Source organism: Crinia signifera, chromosome 4, assembly GCF_055691185.1.
Source record: "Crinia signifera chromosome 4, ASM5569118v1, whole genome shotgun sequence".
NCBI classification, from domain to species: domain Eukaryota; kingdom Metazoa; phylum Chordata; class Amphibia; order Anura; family Myobatrachidae; genus Crinia; species Crinia signifera.
This window is the reverse complement of record NC_139220.1, coordinates 43,607,258-43,627,293: the sequence shown is the minus strand read 5'-3', so window position 1 is coordinate 43,627,293 and position 20,036 is coordinate 43,607,258. Positions and strand designations below refer to the sequence as shown.

Here is a 20,036-nt window from a genome sequence, read left to right as displayed (position 1 = left end):
TATTTTTCCTGTTAATCCAGCTAATAAGAATATTGGTACAAATGCAAATGAGCTGCCAAGGAGAGCAGGAAGAAGGGTTGGGCCTGGGGCATTGACAGGGCTTGCACTGGCCCTGTCAGTGAGTCATCCAGCACCCACATTGCTTGCAGCAGGGCCCTCCAACATCTATGTCTGTCTGTTTTACCCAGTTTGTTCTTTCAGTGTTGTCATCAGTTGTAAAGCGCTATATAAGAAACTAAATAAATAAAAATAAATAAATATGGGTATGGTAACTGCTCTTTTACACTGTGCGTGTGATGCAATCAAAACACAGTACAAAAAGTATGTGCAGCACATGGTGACTGGGTTGACATTCGGGTAAAAAAAACAGTGAACAGCCGTATTGCTTGTGTCGACCTAATGTACTGTCGACCTAGACCCATGTCAACCTTACTGCCTGTCGTCCTAGTAGCGTCGCCCTAACAACCCACACCCTTCCCAACTGCTGAGGTAAATCTCTGGTCGGAGTTGTGGTAGTGATGTAGTTACCTTTGAACACCTAAGGCCCGGTGTAATTGTGTCCGAATTCATCAGCTGTGTAGTATGCCCGACGGACTTGGAGTTTTAAAGGAACGGGGAAATTATTTACAAGGGCCAAAACATAACTTGTACATGACTGTCCCTTTCCAAAATCTTCCTACTTCAGCCTGCATCCCACATGGCCGCTGAACTCTGACGCTATAACATCCGGGCCCCTGGTCTGTTAAGCCGCCTTGTGGGCACAATTTGGTTAACCCTATACTTTTGCACTTTATTTAAATTTGTATATTTACATTGTTTATATGCAGCATTTCCTCAAAGTATGCTTTATAGAGTTTACAGTTTTATAATGTTTGTATAGAGCGAATAAACTCAGCAAAGAGTTTACACAATAATATTACATGTCTTGTGTGAAGACACTTTTAAATAAGGTTTTCATTTTAACTTTGGGACTAAAATAAAATCCAAAACTTTTTCAAATAAATATTTGGGTGTATGTTCTTTTGATCTGTTGATGTTTTCTTTAATGGTGGCCCTTTTCTGTAATGTGGCGCTCTTTTGTGACCGCCCCCTTTTTATAGCCCTTTGAAAAGACCATTTCTAATGTAATCCATCGGAATAAGCAGGGCTGACCCGGGTTTACAGCATTACAGCATTTACTAAAATGTGTAATGGGCATTACAATGTGTGGTATAATGTGTAATACCATGCCCCTTTTTTGTGATGCCAAGCCTCCTTTCCATGAGTCCACGCCCCCTTTCTGAATGTGTACCGATTTCTGCCCTTCAGATGTTGGAGGGTATGCTATGAGCAGCCACAAACAAGATGGCTAGAACAGGGAAAGTACTAGGGCCCTTATTCTGGTTGGTGCGGCCAGAGCCGCACACGGTGCTCTGGCCGCACAAACCAATCCCCGCCCACGAGACGGATCGCCACGGCCGTCCGTACACGGACGGCTGGCGATCCGCATAAAAATGGTGGAGGCGTACGCCTCCACCATGGTGGGAGCTGCCCCCTGCATTCGATGGTCGTCGACCATCGAAGGCAGGTCCGCACGCCCCAGCAGCTCCCGCAAGCTGAGACCACACGGACAATCGTCCGTGTGCTAGCTTGTATGGGGGCTGAGAGCTGACATCCGGCGACGTCAGCTTTCCGCCCCCATCACTGGCGTCATACCCTCATTAGCATGCGTACGCCCCGCGTTTGCATGGGAACGCCCATGAAACGCGGGGCGTATACATAGGGAAATGAGGGCATGAAGCCCCTCACTCCCCTATACGCCCCCTTTGCGGCGTAGTAACGTTATGTGCGGCGAATTCGCCTGCACATGCGCAGATTGACCTCTGCGCATGTGCAGACGGAAAACATCGGCGGTACGGCCGCACGCGGGCCGTACCGCTCGAATCAGAATAAGGGCCTAGGACTTGATACCTACTTTGCATCATCACTGATGCAAACACCTCCATTACTATTTTGCAGCTATTGGTGCTCTCATGCCCAATAACTTGACCAGAGTACTGAAGATACAGTTTTCCCTAGAACCCACATATATCAGGTAGTCCTTGCCTACAAAATGCACATGCATGTAAGAAGTCAGCAGCATTTACCATATCAATATTTGATAGTGGTGTACAAGGACCTGGCGCAGTGCAATGCTGTGCGTCAGGCCCTTGTGTATAATACACTTCCCTGCATGATGCCCCGAGCCCCGCCTCCAAGTCCTCCCACTTCTTCAGTAGAGTCATCTAGTTGCTGCACCATCTCGGCAGCACACAGTCTGTACTGACGGTGCGGCGCCAAGTTTCTTTGCCTGGTTGAAACAGAATCAGGTGAATGTAAAAGCTGAGATTAGAAACAAGGTCAGAAGTCGTGCCCAGGCATTTTTGGGATGGGTCTTTGACGTCACCAATGTTCACTTCCAGCCCTTTCTCAGTCACAGGTCGGTGGAAGCCTCAACCCTACTCACATGTGCTCAGACAACAAAGTCTCCTCGATGCTCTGGGATTTGCATATGAATCTGCGAGTGGATAGCGTCCTGCAATCAGTTTGCACATTTGTGCGGGGTGTTTTCTCTGTCCGGGCGGTGGCTTTCTAATAGCAATCATCTGCAATTTCTCAGATTAGTGATTTATGCTGAATTAGGCCCATGATTGCACGTTCCATTGTCCAAATGTTTATTTTAGTTTGTATAAAGGATGAGAGAGGCTCCATTTACATCGCTGGCACAGACATCAGAAGGCCTTGGCATTGCTGTGGTATTGGGCACTGGATATATAACCGTTGCTGTTAGCTGTGTGTGATCTGGAAGAAAGATGCCATCTGTTTTCCCCGGCACCATCATTAGAATGTGTTAGCTTGCCATGACATTTAGATTTTAATAATATATTTGAACCTCATTACATTCATATTTAACCTGATTTTATCTAGAACATTAGCATATGTGACAGTATAAAGCACCTATCCCCCCACTGCACAAATAAATAAGTTGCACCACATGCCTGGTGCGGGCCAATGTAACTCACTGCCAATTCCTCCTCGAAAGAAGTTCCCTCACTGGCCAAAGGTGGATTTAAAACTCATGGTGCTAGATACGAGTTTGGAACCATCCACCAACAATCCATAGCACTATATTTGTACTGCTGATTGCTGGTGGCATAGATAGAGTGCCTTTAGTCTACCGATAAATGCTCAGCTACATGAACATCGGCATTGAGTATAAATCTGAATCAGGCTCTAGGTCTTTTGGAAGTAGGCTTAATACGTGTGACGCATGTAAATTAAACTGACTTCCCACATAGAGTGGATGAAACCAATTTGTATGTGCAAACATTTTTTATCCTATCTAAGCGACTTTTGGAGTGTGAGCAGGTCTGTGTGATATCATAGCAAAAACACGGTAATTGTGGAATGCTCCTCTCGGAACGTTTTGGACGGCCAATGTATCTTTATGGGGCCCTTCGGGACCTGCTTGGGCCCTAGACAGGTGCCTAGGTGACAGGTGGAAAATCTGCCACTGGCCATTGTCATTTAGGGCGGGATGTATTAATATACATCGCTGCCCTTCACCTGACAGCCGCCGCGATGCTGCCGCATATGTACTAACATATGCGGCTAGCATCGGGTTGCGGTGACGGAGACCCCCGCGATACCTTTGATGTGGTCTGCGGTTGTCTCTGACACATCCCGGTGGCTGCCAGCGCCCCCCTGCGTCTCCTCCTCCCCCCTGCAGCCGGATGTCCTGCCGGCTGTGACACCAGGGGGAGGAGGAGATCTGCCAGGCGAAAACGGGGCGGACGGGTAATGGTAAATAGGAAAATGCAGTAAAACCCCCGTTTGACTGCATTTTCCCTTTAGTACATCCCGCCCTCAGTGTCAGGCTTTCCAGGCAATTATTTATATGGTGACCCAGTTCCGTAGGATGGATAGATAGCTGATCATTCCTGTCCGCAAGGCTGTTGAAGTCGTCCCGAACATTAAAAAAAAAAAAAAAAAAAATTTCCTTTATTTTCCAGAACGTAAACAACCGAATTACTAAATGCACTGATCATTTAGATATTTTTATTCTAAATAACAGGATCTATAATATGGCTGTGTTGTTAAATTAAGATAAAATGTTAATATAAAACAATTCATTTTCTATAATTGCAGCTCTTCCGACACCTCTTTGCTAATTAGTGAGTATCAAGCAGTGAAAGTAAATGAACCCAGAACTTCTGAAATAAATAAATATTGACTTGCAAAAATTGTTGTCGGAACTCTCTGACCAATGTTTCCTGATAGATTTCTGCTGCTGACGGTGACTGTATGACATCCCTTCAGAGAGCAGGCCGACAGCAAACCTATCTGCCTGTGCATTAATCATCTGACCCAGGTGTCCTGCTTCCTATGGAACAAAATAATGACATTTGGAAACCCCAGAAGAGGCAAAGTGCAATGGAAACACAACACTCCGAGGCACAGTTTAGCAAACCGAAAGGAAACTCAAGGGATTCACACTGACACAGTTAGTTTTTTTTTACATAACCAAAGAATATGACAAAAATAGTGTCAGAAAAATGAAAACAGAAATTGGATATATTTTGTGTTCTGGTCTACACAAAGGGGCTGATTCAATCGTAGTGTTTTGAATTTGGCCCTGCCTTGATAATAGGGGTTTGCACATTGGCATGCACATACCTCCCAACCTTTCCTGACCAGAGAGGAGGGACAGCTGCACGCGGCCAAAAATAGGGGTGTGGCTTCCCGGTAAGGGGGTGTGGCCTAAAATTGTGTAAATTTTTGCAAGGGCACCCCCCATTTTCGCCACTTTTGATGCTTAAAATTGTGTAATTTTTGCAAGGGCACCCCCCATTTTCGACACCTTTGGGGCCTGACCACCGGCTCTGTAAGCTGCTGGCCAGCCCCCAGCCTCTCTGCTGCGGGAATAGATGTAATGCGCACAGTGTCTATTCACCGGATTGTAGGGGGGACTCCCAACTCCCCCCCCCCCCCCCCACCGCGGGACACTGCCTTTCCCAGGAGGGACACGGGAATGTCCCCAAAAACCAGGATGTTCCCATGGTATGCAGGACAGTTGGGAGGTATGCATGTGCATGCGCACTTCTGCGCATGTGCAAACCCCAACTATGAATGGCCATAGTGAGTAACGCAGATGCCAGGCCGTTCACAGCAGGGAGGGAGGGACGGGTGGCGGTGCATGGCCATGGGAACTACCAGCGTTTTATGGCATCCCCATGAAAACACTGGGCGTTCCCATAGGTACGCAGGCAGTCCACTGTCTGCCAGGGGAAGGCGGCTGACAAGCATATGACATAAGCCGCCTGCCCTGTCTTCAAGCCGGCGCCCACAAATAGAAGTCGGTTTAGACTGACTTTGATTTGCGAAGGCAGGAGAAATCAATCGATGGTCATTCCAGTGATTTCTCCTGCAGCGCCAGCATGCAAGGGGATGTGTCTACTTTACACATCCCCTCGCATTGGTCGTGGAGGGCATCTATTCGGCGGGGCGGTGACGCAGGTGCTCGGTGCCGAGCTAATCAAAATCACCCTCAAAGTCTGTTTATTAATGACAACCTACATTAGTATATCTGGTGCAAGGCATCTCCAAAGAAGTCAAAGTGTTATAACCTTAAAACATTCAGCAGCAGGTTACAAGAATAAAAAGGGAATCGTTGCCTAATCAAGAAAAAAATTACAAATCTGTGCAGTTAATTTTAAGTAAAAAATGTAATTCCTCAAATGTACCGGACGCAACAAACGTATTTATTAAACATCATGAAGATGCTCTCCCTATAAAAAATATAGAATAATTAAAAACAGCATAACAAAAAGCACAAATTCAGTTAAACCTATTTCAGTGTCCGTGCAAAAGATACAATTTAAAAACATTACATCAAAAGAAAAAAAAAATATTCCTTTTTCATTATTTTGTATTTGGGCATATGCACCTAAATAAACAAATTGGAATTTTAATTCAAATGACCTTTTAAGAATCACATAACTTCCTTATAATTTCAGTTTAAACAAGGCGCCAGACACTGACATAGGGCCTCCTGACTCTTTGCCGTGGTGCCTATGTGTTTTCAGAAAGATGATTTATGAGTTATAGTAAACCACATTTACAGTACTGTAGTATCATTTTACAGGGACTTCAGCCTTTTATGTAGAAATAAAGATAAAGCAATCTACTGCAGGGTTCCGTTAACATTCGTTAGAACCTACTCTACATCCATTGCATTTGTCAAAACACAATTACTGTACTTCAATCGAAAGTGATAAGAAGGTGCAAAGACCTGATGCATCTTTAATTGGGTATCATTCACCTTTTATCCCACTTAATAGAGAGCTTAGATTGTCTGGTCATTAGAAAAGGACAAATACACATCCAAACGGGCAGACAAAAAGCACAGTCAGCAAGGTGGCTAATAATGTCTAGAAGCACAATCAGGCCTTTACTAATTTGAATGCAATTAATTACTTTTCATAGAGTCTTCAGTTCATTAACTTCTTCACTGCTAGGGGTGAATGGAAATAATACAAATACAAATGCTCATTAACAGCATCCATGCAATGATAGATCTAATATTTTGTGTAGCGGCTGATGTCATCACGTGCACAGACAATGACATCACTGTGCTTGCCCAATCATCACAATTGATCCGTTAAGAGCCCAGGGACGGTGGAAAATTAATAAGAAAACCCAAGCTTCCATGGTGACTCCTACAGGTAGGTTCCAACACTTCTTTCATTATTTAATCTGTTATGTAGATACAAAACACTTTACTGCAGTAAATAAAAAGAGCGAAAACATGCAAATCTACATAAAAAAGAAAGAAAAAAAAGGAAATAAAATGGTACTTGTTTCCTAGCACGGCCATAAATCTTGGCCATCGGGGGTAATTTTAGCGCACTGCGACGCGACCGACGCGATGCCCCCGATTTTTACATTGAAATGCATTGAAAACAGTGAAAAATCGGGTCGGTCGCGTCGTGTGCACCTAAAAATGGTAAAATGGTCCAGACGTGATGCCCCCGATTTCCCCATAGGGAACAATGTTAAATGCCTCAATTTACCTGCGATGACCCGATTTCCCATAGGAAACAATGTTAAATGGATCAATTTACCCAAATCAGCATAGGGAATAATGGTAAATGGGCCAGAAACCCCCAAAAAACCCACAGAGCAGTGGAATGTCCCCCCAAAAGTAGTTGACGCCACCCCGCAATCAACGTGAACCCGAAGCGTGGCGAGCGCAGCGAGCCCGCGAGGGGCGGCGGTACGCGTCCTCCGACCTTTTCATGCCCTACTATCCACTAGGGCAGGGGTGGCCAACCAGTCAGAGGTAAAGAGCCGAAAAATATCGGTAGTCAAGCTAAAGAGCCGACATCATGCGCGTGCCAAAGGCGCATGCGCCAAAAAAAGGGGCGTAATCTATTTTGACCCCTTGGGTGGGTGTGATACAAATATGCCTCCAATAGTGCAGTGCCATATATACATATGCCCCCAATAGTGCCAGATACACATATGCCCCCCACGGTGCCAGGTATGCACCACACGGTGCCGGGTATGCCCCCACAGTGGCAAAAAGCTGGTATGACCCCACAGTGCCACAAACTGCTATGCCCCCACAGTGCCACAAACTGCTATGCCTCCACAGTGCCACAAACTGCTATGCCCCCACAGTGCAAATTTCCCAGCAGCAGCACTCACCGTTGTTGTTGCTGCTGCTGCCGGGCGGGGAGAGGACCTGGCGTCCCCCTGCAGTCCTGTGATGTCACCGAGGGGAGGAGAGCACAGCACACCGCGCGTCTCCTTCCCCCTCACTTCCCTGTGACTGGGCCGCCCACCAATCAAAGCTCGCTGGCCGGCTCCTGATTGGCTGCTGGCCCACGAGCTCTGATTGGCGGACGGCCCAGTCACAAGGATGCACAGTAAGGGGTAGGAGAGATGCGCAATGCGTGCTCTCCTCCCCTCAGAATGAGAAGGGATTCAGGGAACCGGCAGCAGGGGGGACTGGGACAGACGGTGGGCGGCGAGCAGCAGTGGGAGCAGGAGCCACACTTTACAAGGGGGAGAGCCGCATGAGGCTCAAGAGCCACAGGTTGGCCACCACTGCACTAGGGCGTGGAGTGAGAATAGAATAGTGTGGCGAGCGCAGCGAGCCACCGAGCCCGAAGCGTGGCGAGCGGACGCGGATACCTTCACAGGTAAACGCGTCCCTTCGCGGCCTTCACAGGTATCCGCGTCCCCTCGCGGGGCTCGCTGCGCTCGCCACGCTTCGGGCTCGGTGGCTCGCTGCGCTTGCCACACTATTCTATTCTCACTCCACGCCCTAGTGGATAGTAGGGCATGAAAAGGTCGGAGGACGCGTACCGCCGCCCCTCGCGGGCTCGCTGCGCTCGCCACGCTTCGGGTTCACGTTGATCGCGGGGTGGCGTATAGTACTTTTGGGAGGACATTTTTATGTTCAGGGGTGTTTTGGGGGGTTTATGGACCATTTCACATTGTTCCCTGTTGAATTGGGTAAATTGAGGCATTTAACATTGTTCCCTATGGGAAATCGGGGGCATCGCGTCGGGAGCATTGCATACGATTTTTTAGCACGCATGCGATGCGACCGACCCGATTTTTTATCCTGCGATGCACAAGATTAGAATCGGTGTGGCCGTGCTAGGAAACAAGTACCAATAAAATCTTCTCAAGACTGCCAGTTATTTATCAAAGGTTTGTCAATTAGTGTAATGCATGCATGTCCAAACTATGGCCCTCCAGCTGTTGTGAAACTACAAGTCCCATCATGCCTTGCCACAGTTGTGCTATTAGCGAATGCTAAAAGTATGGCAAGGCATGCTGGGATGTGTAGCTTCATAACAGCTGGAGGGCCGCAGTTTGGACAAACATTTTTACATCTTTTTTTAGCAGATGTAGCAAAACATAGATTGTAAGCTTGCAGCAGGGCCCTCCTACCTCTATGTCAGTCTGTTATTACCCAGTTTGTTTTATCACTGTCTGCAATTGTAAAGCGGAACAGAATATGCTGCTCTATATAACAAACTATAAATAAATAAAAAAAAAAACATTTATTCGACTTCTATGGTATTTATTAGAGGGGACATATTTAGCACAATCTGTGGATATGATGAATATTTTTGCCTAAATTTGCAATGTGAAAATACATATTGTTATGCAAATCACTATAAAACTGTTGCTGGGCTCCAATAAGAGCTGGAACCAGGATGAAAGTTTCTGCTTCCTGGGTCAGTGTTTATTGGGCATGACCGACAGATGCATCACTTGGAGGCGGCGACAGAGAAGGATCCACTTCAGTGGCAGAACTATAACCACCTCACTGTCACTCCTGTGGTCTAGCTCTAGCTAGATGTTACCACAGGCATATGAGGCTGACTTGAGGGAAACTTGGGAGCCTTGATGAGGCCAGTGGCGTAACTATAGCTCCGCAGCCCGGTCCCGGCCGGCTCCTGCTGCAATGAAAACTGACAATTAGAAAATGGCTGCCCCCATACTGCAGACAGTTTTCTGTCTGCAGTATGGGGGCAGCCATTTTCTAAGAGTCCATTTTCATTGTAGCAGCAGGAGCCGGCCGGGACCATGACGTCAGGAAGGTCCCGACAGAGAGCCGGGCGAGACCCAGACCGCGGGTAAGAAGGGGGGGCAGGTTAGGTGGGGGGGGGGGGCGCCGAATAAACGTGCGGTGGGGGGGCGCTAAATAGTTAGTTACGCCCCTGGATGAGACTGTTTTGTGCATACCAGCAGGAACCCCGTACAGTAGCTTGAGATTTGACCACAGGAGTAAAATGTAAAAGTCTTTATTGACCACAGAAGTCAATATTAATAATTGAAGACTTTGAAGAAAGGTATTGGTAATAGTAACTAATAATAGCCAATGAAGTATATACATTACTGGTAAATAGCAAGATGATAAATAGCTGCAGTGAGAACATTGATGAAGTTTAACAGTATTATATAGCATAGGTGTTGAAGAGAAGTTGGTGCAGGGTAATGATACTGATGAAGTCCAGAGCATATATGAATACTGGGCAATGACTGGTGCAGTGTAGGAGGACTGATAAAGTCCAGAATAAATGCAGTAATGCAGATGATAATGTCAGTAATGGAATACTGGCCGCTGTGGACCTGTAAGATACCACGGAAGCAGGGTCATGATATGGGAGCACATATGGTGAGGAACATCGACAATGGGCTCACCGATGATGAGGAATAAAGCTGATGCTGTACAGATGGTGAATAGTATCAATGAAGGAAGCACCCTTAATGATGAATAGCGGTAAAGAAGCACCGATGGTGATGGGTATCGATGAAGGAGACACAGATGGTGATGAGGGTCAATGATGGACACACCGATGGAACTGAAGTATTGATAGTGGAACACATGACAGGCAGGGATTGCAGCAGTGTCAGGTTATGTCTGGAGACACACTGTAGAGGTAAGAATATACGTCTTATTACCTAGATCGTGACACTCACACAGTATGGCCACAACTATTACCACTGTAGACAATGTGGCGACTATGGGATTCAGAATTAGGGACATTGGGGACGTACTGTGTAGGTGCCACCACTGCACATGCTCAGAAGAAAAAAAAGAGTCATGTCCTTTTTTTATCTTTTTAGTTATGTAATGTAAGAAAAGCTGCCTTGGTCCCCCACACTGGGAAGAGGACATAGCACTTTAACCTGAGTTTCTTTAAAGTGCTGTGGGTGTAAAATGTTCTTGTTATAATTGTGTTTAATTGTTGTAACTGGTCTCAAAAAGATGTAGTCACTAATGTACTGACTCACAAAAGAAGTTCTTCTGGCATAACCTTGTTCTCGGAGTGACAAGTACAGAGTCCTGGAGCTATATTGTATGGGGAGAGGTCAACCCCCCTGGAAGTGGTGGAGAGGTGAAATAAATACTCGAAGAGGTTAATTGCTGCGGGGAATAGACGCGGTGTGCATGCGCACACATCTATTCACCATTGACAAGCAGGTGGCAGCGGGGACTCCCAACTGCCCCCTCCGCCAAAGGACACTGCTGGCCCCGGGTGGGATGCGGGAACGTCCCCTAAAACTGGGACATTCCCGCGGTAAATGGGACAGTTGGGAGGTATGTATCTAGTTGTACTTATGGTTTACTGACGGTCTATGAGGAATTTGTGTTGCTATACAAATACTTAATGATGACGATCCACAATTCTTATTCTATCTTTTTTTTTGTCATTGAAGAAGTTAACTACAATTTGCATCATTAGACATGGCGTGCACGTCTCAAGAAAGCTTGGTTTAAAAAAGAAACAAAGTCTGCAAACTATTATGTGCTCCACTGAAGTCTCCACTGCTGGTTAATCTCTGTTCAGTTCTACTGATTCCACCAGCTCCAAATCATTCTGTTCTCTCCGCTGATACTCTCTGGACAGAACTGCAAATTTAATTTATTTTTGTTCCAAACCTTCAGTTTGCTTAACATGATGTGGACTAGAAAATCTTCAGAGTAATGGAAATGATTTCTGGACATGCGGAAAGAGATATGCAGAAATATTGACTTTGGGCAACTATTTTTGACTTCGTTAAAAGTAATTTTTACCAATATTATTGCTTTAATGTATAATGGCTGAGGACCTATGAAACTTATAATAAATGGCCCATGCTCTGCAGTACCAATGAAATAAAAAAGTGCAGTATCATTATCATCAGGTTTATAATATGTTATGTCATATTTCACTTTTAAATTATAAAGAATATACATTTATTTATTTATCTTTATTGCTTGATGAATGCATCATCTTATTCCTGTTACATCCAAATGACATTGGTTACTTTCAGTGAAGATAATTTGTCAAAATAAGTCATTATTTCCCTGTTCCCTATTCAATAGATAGTAATCATCGGTGAGATATTATTTAATCTCATCTATGTTAGCTGGGCTTTAGCTAGGGTGGTGCTGTCTGTGCTTTCACCAAGGGTCTGATGCCCTAGGGGTGCCCCATGGTGGCTACCCCAGTCCTGGATGGACCTGTCAACACACTCGTATATGGTTGACGGATCGACGGCATCAAGATCGTCAGTCACACAGTCGATCACTTTTAGTCAGCGGCATCTAGTTGACTAGTCTAAAGATAGTTGACAGCATCTAGATCGACAGTGACGAAAGTTAGACGCAAGTGTTAGGTTGATGGGGAAGGGATCGACAGTCAGGCCTAGCAACAGGGGGAGTCAAAGGGGATAGCTAACCTGGGCCCTGACGATCAGAGGGGCCCCAAATTCAGCTACTCATCCCTGCACTCAGCCGCCCGGCAATCGATTGCTGTGGGCAACTGGCACTTAATCCCCCCTAACAAGAATTTTTGCAGGTGCGGTGCCGCTGGGACGCGGGAGGGGAGAAGAGAGGAGGCCTCCAACTGCAGTGGCAGAACATGCAGCTCCTGGCCGCAGCTTACACACACTGACATGAGCCGGTGCTGCTGCAGAAGGCCTCCTCCAATACGCCCACCATCCCTCATTGCTCCACACAACTACTAGTGCTTAATGGGGTGGGAGGCAACCAGAAATATCAGTGTATGGGCCCCCAAGATTTCTGTTGCTGGCCCGTGTATCATAAAATACAGAAGAACAGAAGAAGAAGAAAAGACTAGGAAGAAGGCAGAAGCAAGTAAGGAAAATGCTAAGGGTTGTCCCATCAGAATTTACCTTTGCACAAGCCCCTTATATGCCACTCAGACCCTCCCACTTCCTCTTTTATGCCATCGGTCCCCTCCAGATGCTCGCTATGTGCCATCAGGCCTCCACTATGGGGTAAATTTACTAACATGGGAGTTCTACTGAAGATGGGATGTTGTTCATAGCAACCATATTCTGCTTCTTACATTTTTAGCACCTTCTAGAAGATAATAGATAGCATCTGACTGGTTGCCCATAGCGACCTCCCATCTTCAATAGACCTCCTATCTTAGTAAACTTAAGCTGGCCATACATCAGAAAGATCGATCTTAAGATCGATTGCGCTCATGATTGTGTACAATTTTCCTTGAAATCCCTGGCAGTCCTTGGTGGTTTTTGGACACACAATCTACACACAATCCATCATACAATCAGTCATACAATCCATCTGCTGCATGATTGTGTATACAAGATGTGCACACAATCTGCATACAATCCATCATACAATCAGTCATACAATCCATCTTATGATTGATTGTATGATTTGTGTACACAAGATGTGCACACAATCTGCATACAATCCATCTTACAATCAATTGAGATTGTATGATTGGGTACAATATCTTTCAGATGTATGGCCAGCTTTACTCCTACAGTATAGTATGTCTTTTATGTGCCCCCAAAAGCCTCTTTAGGCATGGTATAAGCAACATAAAACTCTTACACGTTTCCCTTGTGTGTTAGAAATATGGGGATTATTCTGGTTTATTCGCAAGGGTGCGAATTCACAGTCCACCAAATCCCCTCCCCCCCTCGCAGCATGTGTCCCCACGCACAGGCTGTGAATGGATGATTAACATAAACATCCATTCGCATGCTGCGGGGAAGACCCACATCTTTCACCGACCATTGAAAGATGTGGAAGGTGCGGGCATAATAAAGTGACTTTCACTTGCATGCTGGGACGGAAATGAGCTGGAAGCTGACATCCGGTGAGTGTCAGCTGCCCGCACCCGCATCACCGCAGAAATGTGCATGCACACTAAAGAAACATCGGCCCCTGTGCGAACGCAGACTAGCTGCGTACGGACCAGAATAAGGGCCTATGTGTGAACAGACTTGAGGATGTACACACCAGATGATTCCTTACATCTGCATGCAGTCCAGTTACTAAACCAGTGGATTCTTTTAATTGATGAGAAAGCGGGTACAGCCGTACACACTATTATACATACTGGTTGAAGGAGTTGAGCTTCTGTGGGGCAGGGTCATACAGCTCAATAGCCTGTAAGTGTATGTAGGTACCGGATAGCAGAGCAGGATGCTGGAACAGTGTCTACAACAGCAGGTAAACTCATATCTCACTTGAACGAAGTGGAAGACTACTGTCTTACCCTGTAGCACTGTTACACAGTCCCAGGATGTAGTAGCCTCTGTGGCCATCTTGGTAGAAGGAACAAAGCTTCCTTCGAGTAGCAGCTTTATAGTGTGCAGAGTAGCGCACTCGTCTGTCAACTACATGTGCCATTAGAACCCTGCACATGCCGCGCTCAGGAGTTTCTGGCTTTGTTTGGAAACCCGAGTGTGGCCGAACACGGAAGCTGGCGTCAGATTCTCGTGAAACGCCGAGTCTATAAAAGCTTGGTTTCCCAAGAATTCCGCTCCATTTCGCAGTCACGCTTCCTGCTGCTCACAGCTCTGCTGTTCACGGCGGTGGCGGACTTCTGGGGTGTTGTGCACTAGGGTGTTTTAAACTTTAACTGAGGGGTGTTGTGCAGACTGCAGAGGGGTGCTGTGTGTAGTGCATGCAGAGTCAGACTTCAGAGGGGTTTGGCACTGGGGTGTTTAACTTGAAATTGTCATCATCAATCACTCAGAGTCATTAGTGTGCAGAGGGGTGCTGTGCAGTGCAGACAGAGGGGTGTTGTGCAGTGCAGAGTAGACAGAGCGGTGTTGTGTGCAGTGCATGCAGACTGCAGAGGGGTTTGGCACTGGGGGGTTTAACTTGAACTTGTACATTTTGTCATCAATCACTCAGTCATCATTACATTAGTGTGCAGAGGGGTGCTGTGCAATGCAGACAGAGGGGTGGTGTGAACTTGTGCAGTGCAGACTATACACCATATATACTGTCAGAAACAGAACAAGTTCAGTGTGTGATTGTTCTGCATCCACGGTCCACACATTGTTATTCAAGGGCCCTCCATAAAAAAGAAATACAATATAAAAATAAATTTTGCTATAATATAACAATTATATAAAAAAAAAATCCTAATAAATTTTTCTTGTCTTTAATTATTCATTCTTTGTGTGTAGTGCACCCATAGAATACACTGTCAGAAGGTGGCTGTGTGATTGTTCTGCGTCCAAGCAGCGTTATACAAGCTGCGCATTAAAAACATTTTAAAAATCCTCTGCCATTTTTCTCATCTTTATTCTTTGTGTGTACTGCACCCATAGTATTTTTTGCCCATTTTTTTTTACAAGCTAAGGGTGCGTGGGCTATGTGCTTTTTGAGGCCTACTTTTTCAACCTGCCATCCTGTTTGCTGCTGCAGTGACACTCCTAGATGAGCCACGTGTTTGTGCCGCACACTTGTGTGGCTAAGCATAGTTATCCAGCTATCTCTGTGCAACCTTTTGCCCTAAAAACAATATTGTGAGGTGTGAAGTGGTCAAAATTGTCTGAAAAGGAAATTAATGTTATTGAGGTTAATATTACTCTAGGGACAAAAAAAATAAATTACGTGATTTGGGCGTTTTTTGACCATTTTTCATCCAAATCCAAAGCTTTTCACCATTGTTCGACAAAGCCAAATCCAAATCTTCGGCCCCAGCGCTCATCCCTACTAGGTACATCTCGTCCTGTGTAAGGAGGAGAGCTTACAGTAAAAAGTTAATCGGAAAGGGGACATGCTTAACATGTATAAATATATCAGTGTACAATATAACGAACTGTCAGGCACCCTCTTTGCTTTGAGGAAGGACTCTTGGACACGTGGGCATGAGTTTAGACTAGAGGAGAGAAGATTTCGTACCCTTAAAAGAAAAAAACGTATTAACGGTCAGGGCAGTAAAATTGTGGAACACTATTCCTGGAGAGGTGGTGTCGGAAGAGACAATATATTCTTTTAAAATAAGACTGGACAGTCATCTATTGGGAAAAAAACATCCAGGGATACAAATAACTATTAAAATCTGTATATAATTAAATCAGATTTCAGTTATGTAAGGGGTGAAGCAAATATATCATGCACTTTAATAACGATGGTTGAACTTGATGTATTCAGCCTTAACTACTATGTAACTATGTAGAGTGGGAAAAGTTTTGGAATGAAAGACGTTGAGGAGTTTAAGAGCTTTGTAGGTGAGGGAAAGTAATGTTACAAAGCATGGAATCTGTAGAGAACAGGAATCCAATGCAGGTATTGGCAGAAAAGAGAGGCAGAGAAAATGCATCATAATGGAAAGTCTAGCATAAGACAAGTTTAGGAGAGGAGGGTATTGGGGGGGAAGAGAAGGTTGCAATATTTAAGATGAGAAATAATAAGGGAATGGTCAATTGTTTTGGTAGTATCAAGGGAGACGGCTCCTGTGAGACTAATAAACCATCCCCATTCAATGCTTGGAGTGGAAGAGTTGTAGGCAAGGTGAAGCACCTTTAAATATTCAGGGCCGGCGCCACCACTAGGCAAGTCTAGGCATTTGCCTAGGGCGCCGGCCACTGGAGGGCGGCATTTCGCCCCCCATGCCACGGGGTACCTGTTGTGCCGCCTGGGGAGGAAGGGGTGTCTATTCCGGGATCTGACAGGAGCCTGCGCGGGTACCTGTCCTGCGACGCTTTGTGTATAAACCTGGCGGGGGTCCCTGCAGTGAATAATAAATAACTAGCACTATGCGGCAGCGCGGGAAGCGCTTCTATTTTGAAAACACTGGCCGCACGCTGATTCAGCCAATCAGCGTGCGGCCAGTGTTTTCAAAACAGATGCGCTTCCCGCCCGACCGCCGGATAGAGCTAGTTATTTATTATTCACTGCAGGGACCCCCGCCGCCGCTGCCAGGTTTATACACAAAGCGTCGCAGGACAGGTACCTGCGCAGGCTCCTATCAGATCCAGGAATAGACACCCCTTCCTCCCCAGAAGGCGCAACAGGTACCCCCCCACACACACACACACACCATGGCACTGTGGCGCCCCCACCCCAACTCGCCTGGGGCGCTCTGGTGCCTTGCACCAGCCCTGTAAATATTGCAAACAAATAAGAGTAGAATTGTTAATACAGGATGAGTATGGCTTATTCAAAATACTCAGAACCGGAAGCATTTTGGATAATGGATTATTCCATAGTACTAAATATTTTTATATTTCAATGAGGTATCTTGCATTTATGTTGTAAAAACACACACACAAATATATTTTATTTGTGCATAAAACAAGGTTTTAAAACATGAGTTTTGTACTATCAGACACTGAATTTAAATGCCAAGCAATCATTTTCTTGCACATATTTAATGCCAGTTACATATCATGTCCTTAGTAGTGCCAGTTACATATCATGTCCTCAGGAGTGCCAGCTACATATCATGTCCTCAGGAGTGCCAGCTACATATCATGTCCTCAGGAGTGCCAGCTACATATCATGTCCTCAGGAGTGCCAGCTACATATCATGTCCTCAGGAGTGCCAGCTACATATCATGTCCTCAGGAGTGCCAGCTACATATCATGTCCCCAATAGTGCCAGTTACATATCATGTCCTCAAGAGTGCCAGTTACAGATGTCCCCAGTATTGCCAGTTGCATATCATGTCCCCAGTAGTGTCAGTTACCTATCATGTCCCCAATAGTGTCAGTTACATATCATGTCCCCAGTAGTGCCAGTTACATATCCTGTCCCCAGTATTGCCAGTTACAGATGTCCCCAGTAGTGCCAATTACAGATGTCCCCAGTAGTGCCAATTACAGATGTCCCCAGTAGTGCCAGTTGCATATCATGTCCCAAGTAGTGCCAGTTACAATTTCCCCAGTAGTGTCAGTTGCATATCATGTCCCCAGTAATGTCAGTTACATATCATGTCTTCAGTAGTGCCAGTTCCAGATGTCCCCAGTAGTGCTTTTAAAAAATAAATTCTGGAAACTACAGTACGGTTTTTGGAATAATTTAGATAACTGATATCTGGATAAGGGATACTCAACCTGTAATTTGTTCCAGGATTACCTCTCAAAGCAAGATTATTTGCAGGTTTTGTACAGTATACTACATGAACATGTAGATTTCGGGACTGGCTGTAGGTGATGCTCATCTTCCTTTACCATTGCAATAGATCAATGGTCCTAATACAGACCTGATAAGGGTAAATACTGGCTGCTTTATTTTTACATTTTAGTTTCAACACACCCCACCCAAATCTAACTCTCTCTGCACATGTTACATCTGCCCCACCTGACGTGCACATGCAGCCTAATTCAAACATGATCGCTGGGCAAATTTGTTCTCAAAATGGACAAAACCATGTGCCCTACAGGCGGGGCAAATGTAACATATGCAGAGAGAGAGAGAGAGAGAGAGTTAGATTTGGCTGAGGTGTACTGAAACTGAAATGTAAATTGCAGTGTAAATACAACAGCCAGCATTTACCCTGCACAGAAACAAAATAAGTCACCCAAATCTAAAGCGCACACTTATCTTTAATGTTGACACTGGGGACTGCGCATCACTGTCACTAGAGGGTGTACACATGGAGCGACCCATACTTCCATTTATAGTCAGATCACAAATACAGTAGGGCTTAAATTGCCCCGTGTGTATGCCCCTTAACTCTCTATGCACATGTTATATTTGCCTCACCTGCAGTGCACATGGTTTTGTTTATTTTTAAGAACAAATATTCCCTGCAATCAAGTCTGAATTACAGTAGGACAAATATGAGCACTGTCTTAATGCTCTCAATGCTGCTAGTGCGCAATTTCTGCCTGTTGATTCCCAATAACAAAGAAACATTTTTGTTATTCTGTAAGTTAGATCATTCGAAAATCTTTATTGCTTGTTATACATTTTTGCTAGTCTGTAACATAAGGACTGCAAATAAAACAAACTTTATTAGATGTCATGCTTTTTTTGCTGCTGTTTGCTCTGGAACATAAGAAATGCAGCTGTAAAAACTTTATTCATTGTTCTGATGTTTTGATGCTGTTTACTATGGATGAAAAGGAATGCAAATGTAATATCTTTATAAGATGCTGTGCTTTAAAAAAAAAAAAATTAAGCAAAATGATCAATGCAACCAAGGCATCATATACAGTACACAAAAACATATGACAAGCTCCCCATTTTGCACTCGAATTTTTGGAGGTAAAGTAGTTACAGACATAGAGACCGCTGATTCCTTCTGTAGTGCCAGTCACATGTGTATGTTGGCAGTAATGAACAACAGTAAAGACTAAAAAGCTAAATATATGACGGAACTGCGATAAAGGGCTGGAAGAAGCAGTGTAACTTTTTTTTTTGCAAAGCACAGGAAGGTACAAATAATAAATTAACCAAGTATTATAGAAACACCTGGAAGCAGTATTTTCTCACCCTTATGTGGTATCAGGGCCGTGTAACTATATATTTTGGTGCCCTGTGCCAGAAAGGGAATTGTTGCCACCCCACCATGTCATAATAGGAACAGTGTGCACCCCAAAAAATTAGAAGCATGGGTTCCAGGGGAAGGGGCGTAGCCATATAATAGTACCAATAACACCTTAATGCCCATTATACATTATGCTGCGCACGATAATGCCCATTACACAATATGCCACACACCATAATGCCCATTACACATTATACCACACACAGTAATGCCAATAACACAATATGCCACTCCGTAATGACCATTACACATTATGGCACAAACACACATAATTCCCCAGTAGTGCCCCTCATCCCTCATACAATGCCCCTAATAGTGCCCCTTACACAATGCACCAGGTAAATTATATATACAGTATACATATATATATATATATATATATATATATATATATATATATATATATATATATATATATATATAGACGTGCGGATGGGCGTCATGAGTGACGCCCATCCACACGTCAGTATCTTGGTCACCAAACCGGGGAAGGCACCTTGCAAGTTGATATCACGTTTATCTCAGGAGTGCCAACCATCACCACATTGCTATATATATATATATATATATATATATATATATATGTATGTATAGGTGACCTGTTTCCGCAGGCTCTGTTGCTGCTCCCCCTACCCCCACAGCCAAGCACCCATCCACTCCCTGCCGACAAGCACCCGTCCACTCCTTGAGTCCCCGTCCACTGCCCT

At 44.9% G+C, this 20,036-nt stretch overlaps 1 long non-coding RNA gene across 1 annotated transcript; it reads left to right on the top strand.

Annotated features, from left to right (window-relative positions):
* Positions 1–4,196: 4,196 nt before the first annotated feature.
* LOC146072302 (uncharacterized) lies at positions 4,197–11,672 on the top strand. Its single transcript, XR_014473047.1, has 3 exons — positions 4,197–4,522; positions 6,613–6,743; positions 11,266–11,672. It is a non-coding gene; the product is annotated as an uncharacterized LOC146072302 (long non-coding RNA).
* The last annotated feature ends 8,364 nt before the right edge of the window (positions 11,673–20,036 follow it).